We start from the raw sequence: 27845 nt of genomic DNA on the forward strand, positions 1-27845 counted from the left end.
ACAGGAATCGGGAGCTGAAATCTTCATTTAAAACTTGACCCGCTAAAACACAGGCAGTAGAAAAATGAAAAGGCAACATCATTACTTCTGTCTACTAGCCTTTTTGCAAAGTGCCAGGGGAAACTGTAAATGGCCTCAGCCTGTCTAAAGAGAAGGTGGGGAGGAGGAGGGACTGGGTGTGGCTAAGAGGATGTGCAGGTGACAACGACCAGTACGAGTGCATTTGACTAAACTCTTGCACGAAGGTGACCATTAAAAAGGCCATGCTGATTTCATTTGTACATCAATGTGGGAGAGTGAAGTGAAAGAGCACGTATTTTAGAGTCAGACAGACTCCACTGAACTCTTCTCCTCATCTGCAAAATGGAGAGAATCGCTTTACCTACTTCAAAGGTGGCCGTGAGGATTAAATAAAATAATGCGTGAAAGTGCTTAACAGGAGTTCTGGTAAAGAGTAAGCACTGCTTAAATGTTGTTATGATGCGTGTGCATGTGTGTGAAGTGCCTGACAAGTAGTATACGGTTACCATTACTACCGCAGAGCTGCTTATTACAGGGCAGGCAGCTGCACGGGCCGTCTCTACCCCTCCAGTATCAACAAGCAAATGTCAAGAGAAAGGGATCCCCCTCAAAGAAAGGCATAAACCTCCCTTACTGTTCCCTCTACTCCAAGAACCATCGTAGTTTACATCTCTAAAATTCTTCAGGAGAATTTAAAGAAACAATCCAAGAGATCCACAGACTCCATCTTGGCCAGGCTACCCTGAAAGTTAACAACCCAAGCCCGCGAAGATCAGGTTCCAGGGAAGGGACTCCACCCTGCCTCCCCGCTCCACCTACAGAAGCATCACAAGGGGGGAGAGAGAGCCCCTTTGCAAGTAGATGGCCAAATTTAAGTCCTAGCTGATGGGGCAGTGAATCCTGGCCTTTGCCCTTTAACTACAGTGTTTCTCAAGAGTGTAAGGACAAGTGGACCTAGCTTCCCACCCTCTTTATCTCAGCTGCCAGCCTCTGTGGCAGAAAGGCACACCACAAGCCCAACGCTGAAAGCCTTTTGCCCACACTGGGCAGTGTTAGGAGCTCCTGCCTCAGCAGGCTGTGACCTCCACAGTGAAAGAGCTCGATTCAGCTTTTAATCCTCTCCAGTCACTTCAGTCAACAGAGAAGGGGCTTTCACAAAGGAGATAAAGTATAAAGCCTAAAAGGTTGGATGGGCTTCACAGCAGGGGCCAGGGGAGGGGAGAGGGGAGCAACCCAAGATTCGGAATAAAGGTCAATGGAGTCTTCCAGTTATGGTCCCGCTGCACCCGCTCCTGGAACAGGAAGGAAGGGACCCCATCCCTCCCACCTCTCAGCAGCCCTATCTCCCCACCCTGTCCCATTCCCTGGCTCAGTGATGGGCTTATACTGGGCAGGGCTAGGATTCTCCTCTCCCCATAGGCTGTCACACTACAATATTTGCTCTGCTTCCTTCCTTTCCAAAGCCTAACAGATTAGATTGCAGGAGTCCTATCCAACTCACTAAGACAGATGGAAAACTGAAAGTAAGGCGACCGAGACTGCTCACAGTAGGAAGACAGAAGAGGTGGGGAAGTCCAGTGTACCAGCACCCGGACGCTCTTTTCCAAGCCCAGGACTACATGGGCCAGAATAAGCCACAGTAACTTCAGTGAATCAGAAGTATTTACTGCACTGTGGCGCACAGCAAGATCCAACTTGAGGCACTCCAGCCTTTTGACAGGGGCATCCCCCACCTGTCCACCGGCCTCATGAAGAGAGGAAATCAATGAAGTGCCAGCCGGGTGCACACAATGAAGACCATGCTCCTGCTGTTTGGAGCTACTTCACAGTGTTCCAGCACTTTTAGCAAACACCCAGCAAGCAAGCAGGAGGGCTGGCTGTTCGGGACGATATGACTGATACAACTAATACTTCTCCCGTCCCACTTTCACAGAAGCTCTCTAGAGGTAGGCACCAACCAAAACCTGCATGTCTCCAGGATTTATTTTAACGTTGCTAAAATACCGAGCGCAATATGGTTCGGCTCACTAGGATGACAAGATGCAGGCCCTACTTCCTTATACAGAAGAGAGAAGAAAGCACCGACAAGGGAAAAGACGGGCTTGCAAACTCTCTACCAAGGAGCAGCCGGTTTCCAAATCAAACCTAGGTGATTAATTACCCCCATCTGTGAGGTGAGCAGGGCTCCCATCATTAGCTAGCTGGAACACCACCAGGGGCGTCACAGACACCCTGTAGAAAGGCTTAGAAATAGGAGACAAGGTCTAAAGGCAACATCAGAGGAAACCCTCATGCGCCAGCTTGGTGAACCAAATCTCTACAGGATTGAGTTACTGCCACACTGTTCTTTTCCCTTCCAACTGGACAGGTGCAAGCAATTCATGTACCTGCAGCCATTCATTCATTCATTCATTCATTCAACAAACATTTGGCTTAGCACCCAGGAGATGTCATACATTGGGCTGCCCAACGTATGGCAAAAGTCATTGTGTGTCCAACCGGCACACATGGAGAAGACAAGTATCTGAAATGAGGATGCTTTTTAAAAAGCCTCTTCTGGTTTCTCAAAGCACCCCGGATCTCTATTTTAGGCACTCATGTACAGCCTGTGTCCTCCATCAGACTGCAAGCTCCCTGAAGACAGAGGCTGGGTTTAGTTCCTGTCTTTCCTATCCTTACTATCCATTAAATGTCAACTGAGTGCAACCGTGAAACAGAACACAAACACTTCTATTCTTTCAAGACTTTTGGCTTTACTGTTTCTGAAGGCTTTGACACCAAAGAAAAACGATGAAGCTCCAGAAAGGAGGGAAAAGGGGGCTGACTTAGATATATTAGGAACAGGAGTACAATTTTGGAACTTCAGCCCCAGTGCAAACCACCACTCAGCGGGCTGAGGTGCCTCCAAGAGCCACAGCTGGTGTCCTGGTAAAATGCTTTCCCCTCCCTCTTTCTGCTGTTTACTCTCCTCTGAAAAAAAAAAAAAAAAAAAAAAAAAAAAACCCATTTGGAGTCCTAAAGAAAGCAAAGAGGAGGAACGGGAGACGGAGTTAGAGGGGGGGAGATTCGGCTTGAACCCAAACTCGCTAAGAAGGAAGGAAACTTTCAGGCAAAAGGCTGGGGGTGTGGGGGAGGGCTGGCCTGGGGGAGGAGATGTGTAAGGCCCAAGTGGAGGTGGCCCTGCCGCGCCTCCTCTCTGGAGGTGCCTGTACACTTTTCCTTCCTGCACGGCCTCTTTTTTCCCTTTCCTCCTCCTTTATCTGTTTTTTTTTTTTTTCTTTTGGTTAGGGGTTTTGTTATTTTTTTGTTGTTAATCTGATGAAGTAACAGTCTTCAGAACTAGAGCAGAAAAGGGAAGCGTGTAAGGTGAGGAAGAAGTTAGTGAGAGCCAGAGACAGCTCTCTCGAGGGTGCTTTCCCAATCTGGCACCGAACTTGGATCTTAGGACAGTTTTCCTTCAAGTCACCCCCACAGCCTGGAGTTCCAGAAGCCCAAGGGCCCCAGCTGGACCCAGTGGAAAGGAAGGGATCTCCCTAGGGGAGCACTGTAGGCCTGTCACGTAATAAGGTAATAGGGGAAGAGAAAAATGAGGATCCTTGGCCCAGTCCGAGCCCACGGGACTTGCCTGGGACGTTCTCCGCTTTCCTCCCCTACCCGCAGCCCGGGCAGTCGTTGCGAGGCCGGTGCTCCAGCGCCAGAACCCGCAGAGAAGTTTCGCCGCTGCAAACGTGAGAAAATGCAGCTCAGCAGAACACCCGCCCCCACCCCCCTCCGCGCGGCCCCACCCCCGCAGCCCGACCCCTGGCGGTGGCGACCTTGGCCACCCCGGATGCTCCAGAAAAATGGAGGAGGGGCTGCCCTCAGGGGTTTCCCGGGGGCTGCCGGAGGCGCCCACGGGCCACGGCGACCTTTCCCTTCGCCGTCAGCCACCAGGACAGGCGCACCCAGCCCCCGCCTGCGCGCCCTCGGCGCCCCCGCCCGCGTTCCTGCTCCCCATGCTCCGCAGCCCCGCCGGCCCCCGCGCGCCCCTCTGCGCCTCTCTGCTCCCGGACCCGCCAGGGCGCCCCACTTACCCCGCCGTGCGGCGGCCGGGGCTCGGGCAGGATGGTTTACATCGGGGTGGGACGCGCCGCTCCGGCCGGCCGGGCCGTCGCTCTCGGGGGATTTCTTTATCTCGCTGCCAAACTCTCGGTGCCTCTCGCTCCTCTCGCTCTTCTCCCCCCACCCCCACCCCTCCTTCTCTCTTGTCTCTCGGCTCTTTTTTCCGGGTTAATTACGTTTCGCATTAAAGCAAAACCCAGCCCCGGATGTGAGTACAATGCTCCGCCGAGCCCGCCGGGGGAGGAGAGGGGTGCCGGGGCGCCGTGGGGTGGGAGGGGGCGCGGCCGGGCGCCGCGGGCTGCGCGGAGGAGGCGGGGGCGGGGCGCCCGGGAGGCTGCCCTGGTGGCCGCGCGCCAGGCGCGGGCCGGGACCACCTCGCCGGGGTCGGCGGCCGCGCAGGTGGGACCCGGGCCGCGGAGACGGCCGCGCGGAGGAGGACTGCCTCCGACGCCGAGCCCCGGGCAGCAGGTGTCCGGAGCCGAACGGGGGCCCGGGGCTGAGGGCATCCTTGAAGGAGGGAGGCGAGCCGCAGCGCGGGCTCCCTCTTGAACCCCGTTTCTTCTTCCCAGAGCCCCACCCCGCGACTTCAGCCGGGCCTCCCTCGGATCGGGAGCCCTTAGCCTTTCTGGGGCCTCAGGGTGAAAGTTTAGGATTGGGGTGAGAAGAAGAAGCGATTCTCCTGGATTGTCATGAATGTGCCGGAAGAGCCCAGTGGCACCGGACGTTTTTAACGAGGGGTATGGGGACTTTATCAGAGTGTAACGACGCAAAGTCGCCTTTCCTGCCCTCAGAGCGGGAGGGTGCTCTGGGAAAAAAAAAAAAAAAAAGAAGGAAAATAGACAAGCATGCGTTAAGTAAATAATGCCAAGGGGAACCTAAGAAAATTACTGTGTGCCGGTGCAGCCCCTGAATTATCTCACTTGGTCCACACGGCAACCCTATGGATCTCAATCCCGTTCACGATGAGGAAACCGAGACTCAGAGACGTTAAGTAATCTGCCCTGGGTCCCACAGTCTATCAGTGGCAGGTCTGTCAGGTTCTGACGCCGGCCTCCCACAAGGGGAGATCATTTACATATACAGAAAGTGAGGCGCAAGACATCGGAAACATGGACACGTAGTGGATTCACCCTTGGGATGGAGGACGGGGAGATGCTGCTTCTGGGGATTCTGATGCGGGCGTGTTGAGGCTTTGAGGGAGAAGCGGACAAAGAAGAGCCTCAAGAGGCTCGGGCACAGGGACTGGCTGTGCGGGAGGGATGGAAAGGCTGGTCCACATCCCACTGATACGGGGGAAAGGCATGCTGAAAAGTCTGCAAGAGCTGAGGCAACAAAGCCTGGGAGCAGGGGACCTGGAGCCGGAGGGAGGTAGCAGCACACACCCCGAAAGCACCAGTGATGAAACCACACAAGTTTCCTCTTCCATTTTGATTGCCAAAGCAAAAATGAGCTGCCTGCTCTCTCAGGTGTGAAGAAAGAAGAAGAAAGAAAGAAAGAAAGAAAGAAAGAAAGAAAGAAAGAAAGAAAGAAAGAAAGAAAGACTTTTTGCATTACAGCATTTTGCTTCGAATGAGGAAGGGGGGACACAAGGAAAAAAACATTTCCTTTGAAATAAATATATCAACGTCCATTTTTTTCTGCTCGTGAAGATTTTTGCTACTCATAGGTTTCAGGCAGCATAGCGTCTTAAGGAGCATGTTCTCTGGAACCAGATGGACTGGGTTTGAATCCCAGCTCTGCCACTTATTAGCTTTGATCCCTGGGCAAATGACATTTCTGTGCCTCAGTTCCTATCTGGGTCGTTATGAAAAGTAAATTGAGTTAACTTTTGTACTGTTTAGATTACTGTGGTACATGAAGTAGGTGTTATGTAAATGTTTTTTTTATTTAAAAATTAGATTATGGTTTTCATTGTGAAAAGTAACAAAATTCCACCCAGCGCCAAGCAAATCTGACTGGAACTGACGGTTTCCAGTATGAGCAATGAGGTAAAAGTCTCAGATTCCATGGTATGGTTCATATTAAAACCCATAAAACTCTACTCCCCATGGGGCCTGCCTGAGTCACTCAATCACAGAGCCGCAAATATTTTCTGTGCACTACTGTATTGGATGCCTGGTAAGCAAAGGGAGCCAAAGGCCTTGGGTCTCATTAGAAGGATACAAGTGTCACTTGAAGGCTGAGGCAGCCTCGTATCCCTCATGGAAGTGCCATGAAAATGGCACAGAGAATAAGTACAGTCAGTCTTTAGAGGAACAAGACATCTGGGGGGAGAAGTAAAAAGGGGACTTGTATCAAAAAGGAGATGGACTTTGAAATGAGCCTGAGAAGACGGGTACAATTTACTGGACAGGAGCAAGAATACACTGGACTAGAACGAGGGTCATCAATGTACTTTGGGTGATGCTCGTATTTCACTGGGAGCCAGCCCCATTTACCACCACATTTGCCCCTGGCCAAAACCTGGCCCCAGTTAGACTACAATTTCTGCCCCGATTCCACTCCCTTATTCCTAGATTTCTGGGTGCTTTCTCAATGGACACCCCCCACCTCCTCCTGTAGTGGGCACCACAGAGCAGGTGTCAGTTGAATCTGTGCCCTGCTGTGGCCCCTTTGCCATCTCTTGACCTGGACATTTAAAGAATACTTCCATTACCTGATTTTATTCATGTTTTTTCAGTGCAATAAATAGTCCTGATGTCTGAAAATGTAACCGCCTGTGGGGAAAGGAATGTCAAAAAAGGACCTTTCGCATCAGCTATTTCAGTCCCCTCATTGTGTCAGCAAGATGAGTTTCAACAACTTGCTCAAGGTTTTGCAGCTAATTAGAGGCAGAGTTGGTTCTAGAACCCAGGGTTGACTACCCCCAGAATCTTCTATTATTGGTATAGGAACCTTTCCATGAAGATGGAGACTTCTGGCCCAGAACCCAAGAATCTATAAACAGTACACTTGTACTCTAGCCGTTTATTTATGCATTTTCTATTTCTTTTCAATATTAATAGCTGGGTAACTAGATGGCCTAATAACCTTCAGTGGTAAGCCAGCACACCCTCTGGGCAAATGCATTGTTTTCTGTCCTTAAAGATACACATTACATAAGGTACCAGGCTGCAGCCAGGGCCCATTAGTTCCATTGGGGAAAGTGTGAGACTCAAAAAGCCAAGGTCATTGGTTGATCCTGGTTCAGGCCAGTTAATTTTGCACAGAAATAAATTTCTCCAAGGCCATTACAACACTAATGCTAGCTGGACATTTCATAAATAGTTACTATTAGTTTCCATAGCGAAGTACCATCCATTTCCAAAAAGATTATTCAAACTAACTGTTGTCCTCTTCAGTCCTATTCATTCAACAAACAATTATCTGAACCTATTACCATTTTTCCTCCCACCGTGTATCTTGCATTTACTCATTATTCAGGTACTTGCTAAATGCTAATTGTTTTACCTGGATTATCTCACTTAAGTCTTAACTGGGAGCAAGGTCCTATTGTGTTCTCAGAGATAAGATGACTAAGGCATAGAGACCCAGACTAGATACAAACCTGTGCGGCCTGAAGCCAGAGCCTGCCCTCTTAACCACTGAGCTTGTGAAGGGTACAGAAAGACATAACACAAGACTCTTCCCAACCACATTGTTGATAACTGTCAACATTTAGAACCTCCATTCCATTTCACCTAGCAATTTCATGTCCAAAGATATGTGCTATTGAAAGTCATCTGGAGACATATACAGTATATAGGGAGTATATGTGTATGTGTCCATATGCCGTGTATACATATGAAATATATTCATACATACTCACTGCAGTATTGTTCATAATGTTGATAATTGGAAATCACCCTCATGCTCATCAACACGGATTGAACAGGTAAATACTGGTACATCCATACAATCCCATGCTATGCAGCTGTTAAAAAAGAATGAGGTGTACCTCTTTATAAAACATATGAAAAATGCTAAATATTTTAAGTGGAAAAAAGGTACAGAGCTGTCTGTATGGTATAGTGCAATTTCTGTAAATAAAAATTACACATGTTTATTATATGAAGAAAGTGTAGAAGACTACATTCCAAACTATTAACCACAGTTCTCTTAGGGTGGGGGAGGAGGGATTATAGTAGTGTATCTCACTTTCTAAGAGATGTAGTTCTGTAATGTTTAATTTTTTGCAATAAGCATGCATACATTTGATTGTCAAAAAAAAAACAAATAATGATTTAAGACTTTAATAAAAAAAATTTTTTAAAGCTCTATGAGAAAGTATATTGTAGCCCTCAAGGAACCCATCCTTAAAGTTGGGAGGAGGGGCGCTTGGGTGGCTCAGGTCATGATCTCGAAGTTCATGAGTTCGAGCCCCACATTGGGCTCTGTGCTGACATCTCAGAGCCTGGAGCCTACTTTGGATTCTGTGTCTCCCTCTCCCTCTGCCCCTCCCCTGCTCATGGTCTGTCTCTCTCTCTCAATAATAAGTAAATGTTAAGAAAAAAAAAGTTGGGAGGAAACATACAGAAATATACAGAAATAAGCAGGGAATATACAAGGAGACAGTACAACATATACATAAATAACTATTATAAAAGCCAGAAACCTGTATACACAGATTGACGAGGGGAGATAAAATTCTGTGGGAAAAATCACAACCAGCTGGGGTTGAGAGGTGCGGGAGAAAATGCATAAAGATGGCAGTATGGAAGGATGTTGAAGGGAAAGGAAGACATAGAAGGTGCAGAGGGGCTGAGAACAGGTGGGCCCCAGGTAAAGACTGCATCAAGGGCAAGGCACAGAAGCAAGAATGCATGGGATCAATTTGGAGAAGTATGGGTAGTCCAGTTCAGCTGGAGCACAGTAGGGAGATGAAGCATTTTCATGGGAAACAAAATGGGAAAGAAAAGTAGCTGGAGGGTCTTCATTGCTAAACTAATGAGTTGTATTTATTATTTTAGGCATCAAGAGTCCCTGAAGGTTTTTGAGCCAGGAAATGACACAATTAGCAGTGAATAAGCAGCAATTTCATAGTGACTGGGTAGTCACTGGACTCTAGCGCCAGGATTTGCCTCCTGACTGTCACTAATTAGCTGCAAAGGCATGACCAGTTATTTTACTTCTCTGTGTTTCCATAAAATGGGGAAGGTGGTCATAATAGATAACCTATCTCATACCATTGTTGAGATTGAGTGAGTTAATGTTTCTAAGGTACATAGCAAGCGCTGAGTTTGTCTGTTACACTTAAAAAATCAGTATGGTACCTTTGGATTAAGATCTTTGCATTTCATTTTGAAACTTTTATTACAAAGAGTTAACATTATATGGTAAATTATTAACTATTCCTTCTTTTCCCTTTCACAGGATTAGAGATTATTAATCTCATTTTACAGATGGAAGAATTCAGGTTTTAAGGAGAAAGATGAACCCTGCTCAGCACCCAGGGTTATCTCTTAGCTCAAACTCTCAGAACCTGGAGAATAGGAGAAATGGGCAATGGAAGAAGCTTTGGCAATTTCTGTTTATAGGATAAGGGAAACAACAGTAAAGGGCGGTAATAAAGTAAATTCAAAAAAGATAAAACTTTGGTGGAACACTTAAAAGTTTGTATATAAAATTAAACTTGTAAAATATAAATATATAAATACTGAATTATGTGTCCCCCTCCACCACCACCAAAAAATCATATGTTGAAGACCTGACAATGTGATTGTGTTTGGAGACAGTGCTTCTAGCAGGTAATTAAGGTTAAATGAGGTCATAAGGGTGAGGCCCGAATCCTATAGACTGGTCGGTCACCTTATAAGAAGAAGAGATCTCTCTGTGTGCACCAAAGAAAGGCCATGTGAACACACAGCATGGAAACGACCATTTGCAAGCCAGGAGGAGAGTTCTCTCCAGAACACAAACATGCTGGCCACTGATCTCAGACTTCAGCCTCCAGAACTGGGAGAAAATACATTTCTGTTGTTTAAGCCATCCAGTCTGTAGTATTTTTGTTTCACATATGTATACAGACACATATACATGCAATGCATACATACACAGGCCAAAAGGGCTATTTCCTAGTAACAAAGTTGGGAAAATATTCCTATACAGCTAAATCTGACACTAATAAACCTCAAAACTGATTGCACATCCTCTCCCCAGAAATAACAGTCTGCTGGCCAAATGCACCACTCCTATTGATTCATGCTGATGGCATTGTTTTTCTGTCAGTTTGAATAAGTGCAGTGCCCTGCTGGGATTCCTGCATCCCTAGAGATGCCCTGTGATTATATGGGAGGAATTGGATCCATAGAATCAGAGAGAATGAATAGATACGTTAGCTTTGTATCCATGACCATATTTAACACTACAGTTAACTTTATATTTGCTTAGACCAGTTACATAATTCATTTCCTCGACAATGAGCCTACAGAGGGGCTGCTATTAGCAAATACTTATGGGTGAATATAGTCAAAGTCATTAACTGGAATAAACTTTATCCAGTTTATTCCAAGAGATGCCTATGGTAGTCAGTGAAGTGGGCAGACTTTTATATCAGTGGTTCTTAACACAAGCTGGTTATTACAAAACAACAAGAAAGCACAAAGGATATTTGAACGTGAATTTATGTCCTTCCATTATTTTGTTAATAGGAAATATATACACACAGTACAAAGTTCAGAAGGTACAAAAGAGTAAGTATGAACAAATATTTCTTCTGCTCATGTGCCCCAAACACTACTCTCCTCTCCAGAGATAACCAGTGTGTGTGTGTTTAATAAAAAAAATTCAGTTTTGCAGGGATATACTAAAAGTGTTAAAAGTAATTATCTGAGTTAGGTTTACAGGTGATTTTTAAAAATTTTTGTATTGGTGAATTTTCCAAGTATTCTTTAATAAGCCCATAGTATTTTGTTATTAGAAAAAAATATTAGGTTTAAAAGTAGATAAATATATTTTAATTTAAAAGTACCTTAGAGGGGCACCTGGGTGGCTCAGTTGGTTGATTTTGGCTCAGGTCATGATCTCATGGTTTGTGAGTTCAAGCCCCGCATCAGGATCTGTGCTGACAGCACAGATCTACCTGCTCACTCTCTCTCTCAAAATAAATAAATAAACATTTTAAAAAAAATAAATAAAATTACCTCAGAGATCTCATAGCTGCTTTGTGACTTAAAAACCATATAACTGAGACGCCTGGGTGCTTTTGTTGGTCAAGCATCTGACTCTTGATTTCAGCTCAGATCATGATCTCACTGTTGGTGAGATGGAGCCCTGAGTTAGGCTCCACACTGATAGCACAGAGCCTGCTTGGGAGTCTCTCTCTCCCTCTCTCTCTCTGCATCTCCCCTGCTCACTCTCTCTCTCTCTCTCTCTCTCTCTCTCAAAATAAATAAATAAACTTTTAAAAACTAAAAAGTAAATCAAAAGAAAAAAACCATAGAACTAACTTTATCCTCAAATTAAAAATACTTGTCAGTCTGTGGATACATTTTTCAAAAGCATTGTAGCCAATTTTATTCCATTCACATTAAAATTCCTGCCTCTGGAAAAGATATACAGAAACTGATTACCAACCTAAACCCTGAGATCTAGTGAAACTCATTATGATTCACTGGAAACAGGTAATTTGCTCAAGGGTCTTCTTCCAAATTTCATCATAGTATCTATGATGACTTCACATGTCTATCAAACTATATTAAAACTAAGTATAACACTAGGCTGGAGAATTAAGCCTGGTCCAGCCTAACTTCTTTATTTAGTAATTAAATAATAACAAGCCAAATTTATCCTTACACCTAATACTTAATGATGCTGTGAATGTTCTAATTGGATAAATAGTCAAATGCACCCTCCAGCATCTGATGACAAAAGATGTCACAGTCTTGCTGAAAAGACATATAGGGGATTTGGCACTGATCTGGAGGTCACCCTTCTGGCAACTTGAGTCTCCAGAGTGGAATTCCAAACACAGAAAGCAAGAGGGAAGGGGCCTCTTTGTAGCCAAAGTCCCTGTATTAAGGAGAGCCTTTCTTAGCCTTGCTTACTAAAGGTTCAGTTATGTGGTTTTCTAGTCCTCAGAAGATTAGAAACAGCAGGAGAAAGGAGACAATATTAGAGACGGAGGAGGAGCAGGATGGAGAAGGAAATTATTTTATTCCGTTCATTCCTATGTCTGTAAATGGATTAGCTGACAACAAAGGAGGGGAAAGAAAAGTTAAGAATTCCCAGAAGTTGGGGTGCCTGGGTGGCTCAGTCAGTTAAGTGTCTGACTTCAGCTCAGGTCATGATCTCATAGTTCATGGGTTTGAGCCCATTCTGTGTCTCCGTCTCTCTCTGCCCCTCCCCACTCATGCTCTGTCTCTCTGTCTCTCTCAAAAATGAATACACATTAAAAAAAAAAAAAAGACTTCCCAGAAGTTATATGTGCTCAAGACAATCTTTGTCATTCCTGGTGATGACCTTGGGGTAGGAAAAGGTAGTTAAACTGTGATCAGAGCCTTTATTTTAGGTGGAAAGTTCCATGTAGTTTTGCTGGTAGGAGTGGTGGCCTGTGGGGAGCAGACCACCTCTGAGGGAGGTGGTTAAGAGCAGGCAGCATTCACTCATACCCTCTTACTTTTTTAAATGTTGTATCATGTGTATTATGTATCTTTTGTTTAATAATACAAAATTTTTAAAAATATTTAATGCCCATACAAAAAACTTTACAAGCAAAAAGTTGGTGAAAATAAAATTGCAAAAATTAAAAACACTGAACACTTGAAGCCATAAAACTCCTAGAAGAAAACATAATAGGTAAGCTCTTTGGCACTACTCTTGGCAATGATGTTTTTAGATTTGACATCAAAAGCAAAACAAAACAAAACAAAACAAACAAACAAACAAACAAGTGGGACTACATCAAACTAAAAAGCTTCTTCATAGCAAAAGAAACAATCAAGAAAATGAAAAGGCAACCTCCTGAATGTGCGAACATATTTGCTAATCATGTATATTTTAAATGTTTATTTATTTTGAGAGAGAGTGTGTGGGCATGAATGAGCATGAGCAGGGGAGGGGCAGAGAGACAGAGAGAGAGACAGAGAGACAGAGAGAGAGAGAGAGGGTAAGAATCCCAAGCAGGCTCCACGCTGTCAGGGCAGAGCCCAGTCAGGGTTCAATACCATGAACCTGACCCAAAATCAAGAGTCGGACTCTTAACCAATTAAGCCACCTAGGTGCCACAACTAATCACGTATTTGATAAGGAGTTAATATCCAAAATATAAAAAGAACTCACACAACTCAATAGCAAAACCAAAAGCCTGATTAAAAATTAAACATTTTTATAAAAATAACATACAAATAACCAAGAAGTATATGAAAAGATGCTCAACATCATTCATCAGCAGGGAAATGCAAAACAAAACCACAATGAGATATCACCTCACATCTATCAGAATGGCTATTATCAAAAAGACAAAAGATAACAATTGTTGGCAAGGATGTGGAGAAAAGGGAAACTTGGTGCACTCTTAGTGGAAATGTAAATTAGGGCAGCCACTATGGAAAACAGTGTGGAGGTTCCTCAAAAAATTAAAAATAGAAATACCATATGATCCAGTATTCCATTTCTGAGTATATATTCAAAGGAAGCAAAATCACTACCTCAGAGGGTTATCTGCATGAGCTAGCCCATGTTCATTGTAACATTGTTCACAATAGCCAAGAAATGGAAATAACCTGAATGTCCAATGATGGATAAATAGATGAAGAAAATGTGATATATATACGTACGCATATATATTGTAATACACACACACACACACACACACACACACACGCATATGGTGGTTGCCAGAGACAGAGTAGTTGGGGTAGGAGGAAACAGGTGAAGATGGTCAAAAGGTACAAACTTCCAGTTATAAATAAGTTCTGGGAATATAATATATAGCATGGTGCCTAGAGCTAAACTAACAACACTGTATTGTATATTTGAAACTTGCCAGAAGAGTAGATCTTAAAATTTCTCATCACAGAAAAATTTGTAGCTGCATGAGGTGATGGATGTTGACTAAATTTATTGTGGTTACCATAATATATATATATATATTATATTGTATACTTTAATACCATGTTATATGTCAATTATATCTCAATAAAAATGGAAACAATTTCAAAAGATACAAAAACAAAAAACAGTACCACAATGAGATAGCACTACACACCTACCAGAATGGCTAAAATAAAAAACAGTGGCAATGTCTGGTGAGGTGGTGGCTGGTGAGGACAAAGAGAAATGATCATGATACATTGCTGGTAGGAAAGTAAAATGTTATAGATCCTCTGGAAAACAGTTTGGCGGTTTCTTAAAACAGTAAACATGCAACTATCATATATCCAATAATCGTACTGCTGGGTATTTGCCTTAGAGAAATGAAGACATGTTTACACAAAAACCTGTATATGAATGATTATAGCCACTTTATTGATAATAGCCAAAACCTGGAAACAACCTGAATGTCCCTCAACTGGTGAAGAGTTAAACTGTGTTAGATCCATATGATGGAATACTATTCAACAATAAAAGGGAACAAGCTACTGACATACACAACAAAAAGGATGAATATTCAGAAAAGTATGCTGAGTGAAGAAAAGCCAGTCCCTCAAAGGCTACATACTGTATATTGATTCCGTTTATATAACATTTTTAAAATGACATTATAGAAATGGGAAACGAATACGTGATTGCGAGGTCAAGAAAGGCGCGGAGTAGGAGGGAAGTGGGTGGGGCTATAAAAGGGCAACAAGGGGCCGCTTGTGCTGATAGAAATGTTCTTTCTTGGCTGTATCAGTGTCAGTATTCTTGTTGTATTGTACCATGGTTTACAAGGTGCCACCACTGGGGGAAACTGGATGAAGGGTGCATAGGATCTCTCTGAACTATTTCTTACAACTGCATGTGAATCTACAGTTAACTCAAAATAAGACGTTTAATTAAAGAGAAAAATTATAAGCTTAAAAAATGAGAGTTTTATGCTTAAATAGATACTAGCTATTTTTAAAAATCACTTGTGATGCAACATATCCCTCTTGACCCTAGATTAACAGAGGCACCACTACTCACGAAGCCCACACACTGGTTAAGCACACTTTCACATATTGTGGCTGGCAGTACTCCATTTGTGGTGAACGAACATTTAGTTTTTAGTTCTGATATGAAAAGCAGTGCTCCATGGCCCTCCTACCTCAACTGCTACCATTCCTAGCCCATAGTTTCCCACATGTGCGTTTCCTCTGTCATCGGGGCACATGGCTGCTCCCATTCATTTTTCTGTCTTCCTTTTAAAAAGCAAGGTTTTGGTACTTGGAGAAACTCCAGGACCTCAGCTGGTGTTCGAGAAAGTCACTCTCCTATAACAGGGCGCACAGAAGGGTTGGTTAGATCATTTCAATCAGTTACCATAAAATGCTGTTGTGGTTCCTCTATATTCAGAAGGTGAGAAGCAAGCAGTGCAGAAGTCTGTTGAAGGCAGCTCGTAATTATATGTTACTGAGTGCGCCATGAGTCAAATCATGGCCACTGAAACGTAACTGCGTATTCTTGAAATAGTTCAGCCGTGAGGTCGAGGGGCTGGTTTATTTCTGGTTTCTCCAATTTAAGACCGTGTGCATGACCCTATGACTACCACTCAGTTCAGAGTAGATGAGCAGCACAGTGAGGTACACAGAACTTTGGACAATGGTGCCCCTGAAACAGCAGGTAGAATGGTGCCTGTGATTTTTGTTGTTCAAAGTTGTAAAGGATCTGGAAATGTAACTACTATATTTTGAGCGGAAGTGTTAGTAAGAAAATGATATAAAGCAGACGTCTTCAAACTTTTCTTCCCTTACACCCCCTAAAAATGCTGAAAACTACATATCCCTTCACACATTTTAAGTTGATATCTATAGCTTTTCGTGGTTTGAGTGCTGGCAGGGGATGTAGTCTGTAGATTGTTTTCATCGAATGTTTTAAAATAAAACTGTTATATCACTCTTTTCAATGCACCCAATAGAATCTAAGCACCATAGTAATTTGACACCATCACTCTTTTTTCAAAATGAACACGAAGTTCCTTAACAGAAATGTTAAGTCATTCCCTTCCCTCCACGAACTGTATCTTCATTCCACTTCCGTTAAAGATTTGCATCCAAATATTTTTATGACATCTTTTATTACTTGAATATCTATCCTTTGGACATCTTTTACTGATTACCCTATCATCTTTTTTGAAACAAATATGCATGTGTAAATTGATTTTACAATTTCAAAAAATATCCTGTGACCATAGGGTATTAAAACATTTCCTGAGACGAAGCCATTGTTACCATCATCAGTAATGTGATAAATATGTATTTTATTGATCATTAAACATAAAACAGTAAAATACTGAAAATTATTCTCCTCGTAAGAATTATCTCTCCTAATGGATGAGGATGGATTTTTACCTATATGGATTTGAATATATTTACATACATATGTAATTAGTTCAAATATCCATCAATTAATATTACTTATTGCAAGAATGAACAGGCCTAGCACCAATATTTTCCCACATCGCATTTTTATAAATGTAAACATTGAGAAACCTTGTTCACTTGAATAAGTAGATGGGGCCACAAGGAGCTTTGTCATGACAATGTCCAGGGCTGACAAAAAGAAAGGAAAATAGGGACATATTTCTAGGCTTATGGCTTCAGAGGCACACCTGGAATGACTGGCTTGCTCATGAATACAGACCCTATATGAAGATCCGTGGCCAGTCCACCTTTGCCAGGGAACTTGAGATTTGTTTTTCAGCAGGGCCAAATCTGGCAGTGTCATTCAATTCTTTGGATTCCTTCACCTTATAGGTCAGATATCACTTAGAAACTTTCCTTCAATAATTATTCTATGGGGGGAGGTTGTGCCTGTATAAGGGCAAGGGGTATGTGGGAACTCTTTGTACTTTCTGCTTAATTTTGCTGTGAACCCAAAACCCGCTCTGAAAAATAAAGACAGTTTTAAAAAAATTATTCTGATGATCAATCAGCGGTCAACTCAATTAGGTTTTTCTCCAAGTTTTACGGAAAACGATAACTTGGAAACCACCTAATTTGTGAAATGATTGGTATCTCAGTCAAAAAGGCTTTTGCTTTCTCAACACAAACACAAATATTTCTAATTGTTCCTTGTCTGGCCCCTGGAGGCTTTTACAATCTAGGACAAATGCCTTTCTTTCCTTTTTTAGAAGTGAAGAAGGGCTAGTGTGCCAGGGGAGTGGGAGCAGAAAAGACCCAATGTGACACCTGGCTCTCACTTCACCTCAGGCGGATTCCGAAACGGATTCCCTAAAACCATCTACCCCAGAGGCACCCACCATTTAAACACCACTGGAGTAAGGTGGTTTAAGAACTTCTTCAAATACATCAAACTGTAAAGTCAGCTTTTGGGGGTACTTATCTGCTGGTTATCTGAAATTCAAATTTAACTGGGTATCCTGTATCTATCTCTCTGGCAACCCTGTCTCATCCAAACCATTCTCTTTAAGAAATGGCAAAAACCAGGACCAGGCAAGACTCAAGTCCTCCACCAGGGAGTAGGGTCTTTTATTTCTCCCTCTACCTAATTCTCAAATGTAATTACTGTTCTCTCACTTTCTCATCATGGTGTCCATCTTTCTCTCCCAACATTGTTTCCACTCTTCTAACCCAAAGCAAGAAGGGAGGCAGAAACAAGAGCACGACAACATTCATGACAGAAGGACAGCTTTTGGAGGAAACCAGGGCAGTGAAACGCATTTGAGAGGAACAGAACGAGTGTGGGTACAGTGTGGGCAAAACATCTCTGTCCTGTCGTCTCAAAAACAGAGGCTAAAAAAAGGAGAGGCGGGAGCAGCCGTTTCTTTGGGGGCAGAAACCACATGTATCAAATTTGTGCCTATGCTCCTTTACGGTCTAAAAATAATTTAAAAAAAAAATAATAAAAAGTATTACTCAAGTCCAGCTACATTTATTTTAATATTTGGTGCTCTTCTGAGCTGTTTCTTAGGAAAGATACTGACAAGCCTTCCTGTTTTTTCTGCCCCCTTCTGTTCCTATTTACTACCATTGCTTTCTCTCACCCCCCTCTCATCTCCCAAGCACTAAAATAATTTGAATTTCAAGCTTTTTTTTTTTTTTTTGGTGGGGGGGAGCCTTCCTGTGGGTGTGGGAGGACCTCCTTTGGGAATTGTTCTGGATCTAGTCGGCTCCATCTGTATTTTGGCAAAATCTGTCTGCACCCCGCCCCCACTTCCTTTTCTTCATACGTAGGAGTCCGAGTGTCCCCCACCCGACAAAGAACCTCCTTTATCTAATCCTTAGGTAACCAAACTGAGAGGAACCCCCCGCCCAGGGGACCCTAGGGGTCTGCAGCCTCCACTTACCCCGCCCTTGGTTTTGGAAGAACAAGAACTCTGCAAAAAGGAGCCAGCTTCTCACCAGCCACAGGAAGCCACCTCCAAAGGTGGCTCCAAAGGACAAGGTGACTTCCAGGAGGAAGGCAAGAGCTGTGTTTTTCGGTTTCAGGAGACCCAAGGCAAGTTCCTGTTTCAAAGACAGAGTTTTAAAAACTGATTAAGTTCAGAGAGTTTGTGTGTGTGTGTGTGTGTGTGTGTGTGTGTGTGTGCGCGCGCGCGCGCGCGCGCGTCTGTGTGTATGTGCGGGCGCACACGCGCGCACACGCTCGCGTGTCCCTCTCCCCAATTTACCCACGTGATCCCCTTGATTTTCCTCTGGGGAACAGCTGATCTGCCTTTCTAAAAAATCTCTCTAGACCTAACCTCCCCTCCTCCTCCCCCTTCCCCACCGGCTGTCATCATGGCCATTCCTTAGCTAGTGTCTCAATACTCTGGTACATTTTTGTTATTGACAAAAAAAGAAAAGGGAAAAAAAATGAGAAAAGGACTGCACATCTAAGAATTTCCTGTGGTTTGGGACAGGTTTAGTTCAAGCTTTTCATAACTTATTTTCTCTCATTTTTTCCACGCTGAAGACAGTGCTCAGAAACACTGCTGCCAACCCATGGACCTTGTTTTCTTCCTCAGGTCCTGGAGAAGACATTCTCCTTGGATCTGGAGTGGGAAGGGAGGAGATGAAGGGGTGATGCCCAAGGCTGAAGAGTCAACTTCAGGCAGATCTTTTGTGCTCACCAGAGCCTCTGTCTTCCATTCTGGGGACAGTGGGCTGCAGAGCCCAAGGAGAGCATACCCCTGGTTACCTGACCAGAGAGGCACCAAAGAGCGGTCTCACATCTTGTTTTCATAATATTTGTATATTCCTTTATTTTAGCAGTTTCCTTATAGTAAAATAGGTATAATAAGGCCTAGCACACAATGATATGGGGAGGAATTAATAAAATGAAAGTGCTTGTATAGTACCTGACATACAGTAGACACAAAACTAACATTTGCTAAGCATGAAGTGCATTTATCACGTTACATTCTGTGTGCTCACTTACCTGTCTGTCTTACCACTAAACTCTGAATGTCTTAGTCATGGTTATATGCCCTCTATCTATGACAGTGCCTATAATACAGTAGACAGCCAAAACATAATGTGTTTAATCAAATAATTACTACCTGTTTCCACCCTCATCCTGGCTCCATTTTCCTTGCTGGTCAAGAGTATGCTCTTTGCGCTCTCCTGTGTTCTCCGGACAAGGTTCTAGAACTCAAGCTATGAATAAAAATTGCCAGGCTTGAAATGGATGAAATGATTGTTTTCCACTTCCTAGAAATACCAAAGGGAGTTTTCTCAGCAAGCACACAAGAAAGGAAGAGATTAGGAAGCACAAAGTCTGTGGGATGTTGTTATTTCTAAGTCCGTTGCAGAAATGTGATGTGTTCAAATTAAAGTCAGAGTCCAGGGTGATATTTATAGTCAAAGTATTTCAAAGAGCAGAAAACATGAGATTCCCCAAGGCCCTTCAAGGAGGGAAGACCACCATTCTAAAAGAAATAAAGAAAGAAAGGAAGGAAGGTAGGAATGAAGGAAGGAGAAAGAGAAAGGTGGGGGGGGGGGCGGGGAGTGAAAGGGGAGGGAGGTAAGGAAAGGGAGGGGGGGAGGAAGAGATGGAGAGAGAAGGAAGGAGAGAATATGGAGCAGGGAGAAAAGGAAGAAAGCTAGAAGAGTGGATTTAAAAGTAGGCACATAAGGGGCACCTGGGTGGCTGAGTCGGTTAAGCAGTCTGACTTTGGCTCAAGCCATGATCTCACGGTTCCTGAGTTTAAGCCCCACATTGGGCTCTGTACTGACAGTTTGGAGCCTGGAGCCTGCTTTGGATTCTGTGGCTCCTTTTCTCTCTGCCCCTAGCCTGCTCACACTTTGTCTCTCTCTGTATCTCAAAAGTAAATAAAAGTTAAAAAAAAGAACACAATAAAAAAATAAAAGCAGGCACATGAAAATCACAGTTAAGCATGGTCTACCGAACACATCTTTTATTAAACCTTCACTAAAATGACAACAAATGGAGAAAAGGAGCATAAACCCTCAAGGACTAAGAGAACATGAAAGCACCAACAACCAACGATAAATTTTACAATTAACAGAAGCACAAAAGCTATGATTGGTGGAAACTCAGCTACCATACCAGGAAAACCTAGACCTGCAAGAGTTGGAAGCCAACAAGAAACAAGCTCTTTGACATGTCCAGGCCCTAGAGAGCCTGAGGGAAATTAGAGGACCAGGAACCTCTGAAAGGGGTGGCAGGATAGGTTTGGGTGGGGCTGACAACAGGAAGGTTGGTTGAAAGCTTGTATGAGGAGGAAGAAGACGGAGAGATTGAACAAGATAGACTCAAGGCTTAGGAACTGGGACCACCGAGGACAGAAATAAAGACAATTTACTAATGGAGGTGGGTTCATTGAAAGCTTGTACTGAACGGTAATGCCTCCACTCGTGCCCCATCTCCCTTACCCGACTTAGCTGGAAGAATGCTGAAAAAGGCTTCCACCTCCTCAATTCCCACCCCCACCCCCAGGCAGGAGTGTGGAGGAGTAATCTCATTGGGAAACTGTCCAGCTGAAGAGAAAAACTCTACAGAATCAGTTATTTGTCTCCCAGTACAACTTTGGTGCAGCCCCCCTGTCTTCAAACCTCCCATACGTGCTCAATGCTTTCAAACAGATTTTTTTCACTTATAATTGTGAACCAACCATCAAGGACCATCAGATATTTCAGGGAAGCCTCCAACATCAAAGATAGACCAAAATAAACACGAGGGAAAATGGGGGGGGGGGGGCTTGGAAGACACAGAGACAATGCAGGGAGAGAAAAAACATATATATTGAAGTAAAAAGAGATACTGTGTTCGTTCTTAAAATAATGATAATTATTTTAAAATACTAGGATGCTTTTTAAAGAGAGAGAGGGCATTCACAGAATAAGAAACACTCATGGAGATTACAAATATGACAGAAAAAAATTCAATAAGAGAGGTGAAAATAAAGTTGAGGAAATCTACTGAGGAAAATAAAACAGAAAGAAAAACAAATTAGGAAGTAGGAAAGATGAAAACAGATACAAATCCAGAAGGCTCAATATCTGCTTATTAAGAGTTGCAAAAAGAAAACACAGAGAAATGAATTCATGATAGGATCCCAGAACTGAAGTACATTAGTTTCCAAATCAAAAGGGCCAATGGCTACTCAACGCAATGAATGAAAAGAGATCTAAACCAAGGCACATCATTGTGAAATCTCAGGACTCCAGGGATAAAGAGGAGATCCCAAAAACTTCTAGAAAGGAAAAAGATCATGCTCAGAAAAGCCGAGGAATCAGAATGGCACCAGACTTCAGGACAGCAGTACTGGACAGTAAGGGACGAAGACACGAGGGCCTTCAACAGGTCTTTTTTTTTTTCTTAGAAAGGCAGACTGCCACGTGCAGCACCTCATTTGGATGTGTCTGGAGTCTTGGAAGCTTGACTACCCTATGTTCTCCTACAGGTGGACCTTGAGAGCTTGTTTGGAGGTTCTAGCACGGGAGCGCAGCTACTCATATACCCTTGACTGAAGAACGGTGTTCCTGTATCGGGGAAGTTCGTCCTCTTCGACTGAGCGCACAGCTTCGGGAGGGACGCACATGGAGCGGTGAGGGAGGAAGGGGACACCCGCCTAGCCAGCCAGGTCAGCCAGATCAACCCTGGTGATCAATGGGGTGACAGATGTTGCAGCCAGATCACCCTCTCATCCCTTCAACAGGTCTTAAAAAGGAAAAATGATTTATGACTGTGACTTCTATGTTCAACCAAAGTATAAACTAATCATGAGGATAGAATAAAGGTATTTTTCAGGCATACACTGTTTCAAACATTCACTTGCCATTCACCCATTCTCTAGAAGATACAAACTAAGATCCCTGGGAAAAGGTAGGCCTAACACAACACATGAAGGAGGTAGAGAGAATTCCCAGGATGAAGATGAAGGGAAGTTTCAGAATAATCGTTACATATCAATCCAAAGGAAAAAGCAGTCCATATCAGAGGTGAGAGTCAGAGAAATGCAGGATTGCTGGATATTGGAGACATCCAAAAGAAAGAAAAAGAAGAGAAAGAAAGAAAGAAAGAAAGAGGAAGAAAGAAAAGAAACTAGGATATCATCTGATGAGTTTGAATGTATTTGGAAGAATGTTATAATTCTATCAGAAAATTAGAAGATGAATTAATGACAGATACAGAGAAAAGCAAACAACAATAACAACATTGAAAAGGCAATTATTGGGGCGCCTGGGTGGTTCAGTCGGTTCAGCGTCCGACTTCGGCTCAGGTCATGATCTCATGGTCCATGAGTTTGAGCCCCGCGTCAGGCTCTGTGCTGACAGCTCAGAGCCTGGAGCCTGTTTCAGATTCTGTGTCTCCCCCTCTCTCTGACCCTCCCCTGTTCATGCTCTGTCTCTCTCTGTCTCAAAAATAAATAAACGTTTAAAAAAATTTTTTTAAGAAAAGGCAATTATTAATTCCATGAAAAACAAAAAGTTATACAGGAAAGAAAAAGTAACCATAATGTACTACATAGCTCTTCTTTGAACAAAGCTTACATAAATACTAATGTAAATATTAATATTGATTTGATAAAAATTGTTATATAACTAGAAGGGAGAGGCATAAGGGAGCTAAAATCTCCCTTCCATAGTAAGATGTCCATAGAAGGAAAAATCAAGAACTAGATACTTAAGCATGGTAAATGAAACTAAGATGGTAAAAAGCCTAAGAAATGGCTAAAAGTTTAAGTGATTTCCTCCCAGAAAACGGCAAAACATCAAGGAAGGAGCTATGTTTTGTTATAAGCCTTGTAGTACTATTTGATTTTTTTAAAGGGTGGCATCTCTTGATTCCATATTGGTGATTTCAAAGTTGACAAAACAGGCATTCTGAGTTCTGGTTCTAGTTCCCTTCCATGTTATAGGATCTCAGTTTCTTGTATGTCAAATGAGGGGCTGATGATGTCTGTCTCCTCCTTTCTCAAAATGGGGCAGTGATCAGAGCCCAGTCAGTGGAGTCTCCCCAAACACTCTTATCATCTGAACTCCTGGCACTTGATGTCCATCCCTTTTTCACAATAGTTGTAATATTTACTTACCCACTAGAGTAAACTGGAGATTTGGGGGCATCTTTATGGCGCTTGGAGGAAGTTTTTAATACATTTTCTTTTATATAAGATGATCGAAAGATTCAAAGAGTAAGGGCAGTATTGGGAGCCTTGCCTCTTTTCTTTGATAACAACATGTCCTGCTTTCGGACAGTCTTTGTATCCTAAATCCGATCAAATATTTCTGGCCTGGGTCACGTGGGTGGCTCAGCCGGTTAAACATCCAACTTCCACTGGAGTCATGATCTCACAGTTTATGGGCTTGAGCCCCACATCAGGCTCTGTGCTGACAGCTCAGAGCCCAGAGCCTGCTTCAGATTCTGGGTTTCCCTCCCTCTCTGCCCCTCCCCCATTCACAGTCTGTCTCCCTCTTCAAAAATAAATAAACATTTAAAAAAATTTAATGAAATTAAAAATATATATATTTTTGGCCTTTCTCCCCAAGCCAGTTGAAAACTTTCAGATGGTAGGGACCATAATTAGTGGGTTTTTTTGTTTGTTTGGTTGGTTGGTTGGGGTTTGTTTTCTGTTTTTTGTTTTTGAATTCCACATTGAACATGATAGTGGTTTGATAACTATCTGCTGAGCAAGCAGGGGGAGGCCTGTCCTGTCTTGGTAAGAGGTCCTGCAGTGCACATGAGTGTAAAGGGAGATATTTATTTTAAAAGAGAGTAAAAAGAGCAGGATGATGGTGGGGGATTGTGGTCAAAGAGCCTGAGACACTGCTTGAGTGGTTTTCTGTACCACCCCTGTTTCTATTTTTTGCTCATTGCTTTGTCCAGTTCCTGGATGCATCACTGGGTTAGGAACCAGAAAACACCAAGACTAGCTATGCTTTGCCACTTATATACTGGGTGACCTTGAGGAAGTCAGATATGGTCATTAGTCCTCATTTTTTCTCCCATAGGATAAAAAGATTGGACTAGATGCTACAGACCTTTCTCATGCTAACATTGTAGAAATCATGACTGTTTACAAATAAGCAGACACACTGACAGGCTGCTGGAGGGCCCCATGATGCCCTGCAGAAAGAGAATGGCCTGAATGGCAATGGCATTGTTAAATATATAGAAAAGAAGGAATAATAGCACCAGGTGGCAGAGGGCCCAGCCAGGCGACAGATGTGAAAGGGGAAGTAAAATGCTGTGCAAGTAACCTGCAGGTGGAATAATTCATGAAGAGAAGAGCACCTCCTTTCATTTCACTTAAGGTGACTTTGGAAAGAAGGTGCCATTCACCTGTATAGTCTGAGCCCACTGCGGAGCTCAGTAATTCCAGAAAATAGTGGTGATATTATTTCCATCAAAGTCACTGATTTTCAAGAGGCTCACTGGTGGGGGGAAAAAGCCAGGGAGCATTTGGTGTGCAGATTGGGAAGGGCTGAGGTGCGGGGCGGGGAAATCTGGAAAGCCGCTGTATAATCACAAGTTATGGAGAACTACAGTGCTGAGTCTGCCCAGCACACTTGTACACACCTCACCTTTGGGGAAGACCCCCTCCCACACCACAGCTCTCCTGAGAAATGCTCCTTCTCCCTTCTCCCCAACTCTGGTGTCAGAGGGGAGTCCCCATGTTCTTCCATAACTCTGCCTCCCTGGTATGGTCATTTGGTTGCCAATGGATACTTACTCTCGCCTGAACTCATCATGGTGCCCCACTCACCTGGCTCAGTTGGTTGGGCCAGGGAATAAATCTGTGGCCAGAGTCTGGCCAATTAGTCAACTTAATTAGGATATTTCAAATTGCAGCTGGGTAAAAAGAGTCAGATCCTCTTGTATTGTGTCAAAGCTTGGTGTGAGCCCACCTATGCTGAGTGAATGAAGCTCCTAGGCAGGAAAGAGACTTCTAGGAGCTACTGAGTAATTGATTCCCGATAGCCCTAGGGTAACTAGCATCTGAAAAAGTAAAGCCCTCATTTGAGGTTCTAGAAGCCTCTCATGGAATTCCCCTATTCCCTTAAGCTATGTTGAGTTGTTTCTGTTACTTGGAACTAAGGGTCCTACCTAATGCTCCAAATCTAATTGAATATTTAAAAAGCCAGGCTTTCTCATGTATTGGACTATCGCAATTTTTAATTTCGAATCAGTTCCTAGAATTAGTTCTAGAATTAGTTCCTAGAATTATTTCAACGACTTGAAATACAATTTCTACCAATTTTGGAGCCAATCAAATAATTCTGCTTAAAAATAAATTAATGTTTAAGATTTTTCTGAAGATTTGATCCAGATTCTTCCATAACGAACCTTCCAGTGATAAAATAACACAGTCAGGCAAATGTGAAACAAGGGCATTACCCTGCTGTTTGCTTGACACAGTCATGTTTTTCAAGTTCATTCTTCAAAATAAACATTTGCCTCTAAATGCTTTTGCTACGGCTGCTGGGTTTTTTTATTATTATTATTTACTTATTTTTGAGAGAATAAAGAGTGGGGGGAGCAGAGAGAGAGGGAGAGAGAATCCCAAGCAGGGACTGGGGCCTGAACCCATGAACCATAGGATTATGACCTGAGCCAAAATCAAGAGCCAGACATTTAACTGATGGAGCTACCCCGGCGCCCCTACTGTTTCTTTAGCCAAGCCTAGCAAATAACCCGGGTAGCTGTTGTATGATATATGTGCTATTATTTCCCTCCTATGCCCATGGTGGACACTGCGAATGGACCACAGGGCTCTCATCCCCTAAACTGGAGTCTCCAAGTTGTCTCAATACAGCTTTCCAAGTATCTCCATGAGTTGACCAGAGGTGGCAAGTGAACGAAACCTATTTCCCCTTCCTGAACTAGGAAGTTTCAATTCTAGTTTGCATTAAGCTCCTCAATGGAATTCATTCATGCACTTATTAATTCACTCAGAAAATATTTACTTAGTGCCTTTGGGGGTGGGGGCAGGGCAAGGCCCTGTTCTAGGTGCTCTGGACACAGTGGTAAAGAAAACAGAGACTGTTTTTGTGGAGCTTATGTGAACATGGAAACAAATAAGTGATGTAAGCATGGCAAGCACTAAGAGTAAAAACTGAATGAGAGGAACAGAGAGTAAGAAGGATCCGAGGTACATTTAAAATATAGGAGGTGACATTTGAGCAGACACCTGAGTGAGGCTGAGGAGTCAGTCATGCAAAGATCTGGGGGAGAGACTTTCAGGTCAAAGGAACACAAATCAAAGGCCCTGTATAGCACTGAGTTCTGCAGAGTGTACAGGGGAGGTGTGTAGGAGACAAGGTCAGAAGGATGGGCAGGGCCACATCATGTGGAGCCGTGGTAGGGTGTAGGATTGGTACAATGCACATCTGAAACAGTGAATAGTTCATGCTTGGGGCAACGCATCAACATTAAGAGTTTGTTCTGTTGACTTTATCTTTTTTGCAACCATTTTCAAAAGTACAATTGGATTTCATGGTGACTAGTCACCTCTCCCACCTCTGCCCCCAGCCCCTTATTTTCCCTCCCTACAATGACCCTTGATATCTCATGTGTCCTTCTTAGAGATATGTTGCGCATCTGCAAGAACATTCCAATATGTGTTTTTAAACCTCCTGTGTTACACCAGTGTTAATATACTATTCATATCATGCTTCACCTTATAAGGAATTTTAGGAAAGTTGGCTCAGGATTAGTTGGGAATGAATAAAGGTAGCAGAACAAACACACTTTAGTTTCTCCCTTCTTTCTCTCCACAAATATCAGAAAATATACTAAAGGATTTGGAAATACTATACTACTGACTTTAAGATATGGCCTAGTCAACCACGTTCTTAGAGTCAACAAGCAATCTATATGTACAAACCTATCAGTCTGATTCTTCAGAGTCAATGACACTCTTGTTGAGGAATGATGGAAAGGGCAGAAAACCCAAGAAACTAGGGCTCAGTTTCTTCTGGCTCCATCGCCAGCTTCCTGTATGACCTTGGGTAAGCCACTACAAAGTTGAAAGAAGGAAGGGTGGGAGAGCGAGAGAGAGGAAGGAAAGAAAGAAGGGGTGTTGGTTTGGGCTAAGTCTCTCCCTGAGAATAGAAGTGTGTGTGTGTGTGTGTGTGTGTGTGTGTGTGTCAAGAACAAAAGGGACAAACTCCATGCCCTTGGGGAGTTTATATTCTAGCAGATGAAAGAGGAGACAA

The 27845-nt window shown here is 43.3% G+C and overlaps 1 protein-coding gene across 4 annotated transcripts in view; it reads right to left on the minus strand.

Moving 5' to 3' along the window:
- PLEKHA2 (pleckstrin homology domain containing A2) overlaps nucleotides 1–18658 on the minus strand; it is an 80632-nt gene extending 61974 nt beyond the window's left edge. For 2 of the 4 annotated variants that reach the window (XR_007151756.1, XM_047857116.1), the window contains exons 1-2: nucleotides 4095–4133; nucleotides 3647–3741 (exon numbers count right to left, since the gene is read on the minus strand). The gene's annotated coding sequence lies outside the window, so the exon portion shown is untranslated. Of the gene's footprint in view, nucleotides 1–3646; nucleotides 3742–4094; nucleotides 4234–18529 lie in introns of those variants that run through there. The other 2 variants (XM_047857118.1, XM_047857117.1) reach the window with 2 other exon arrangements.
- Nucleotides 18659–27845: the final 9187 nt, after the last annotated feature.

Source organism: Prionailurus viverrinus, chromosome B1 (genome assembly GCF_022837055.1).
Source record: "Prionailurus viverrinus isolate Anna chromosome B1, UM_Priviv_1.0, whole genome shotgun sequence".
Lineage (NCBI taxonomy): Eukaryota > Metazoa > Chordata > Mammalia > Carnivora > Felidae > Prionailurus > Prionailurus viverrinus.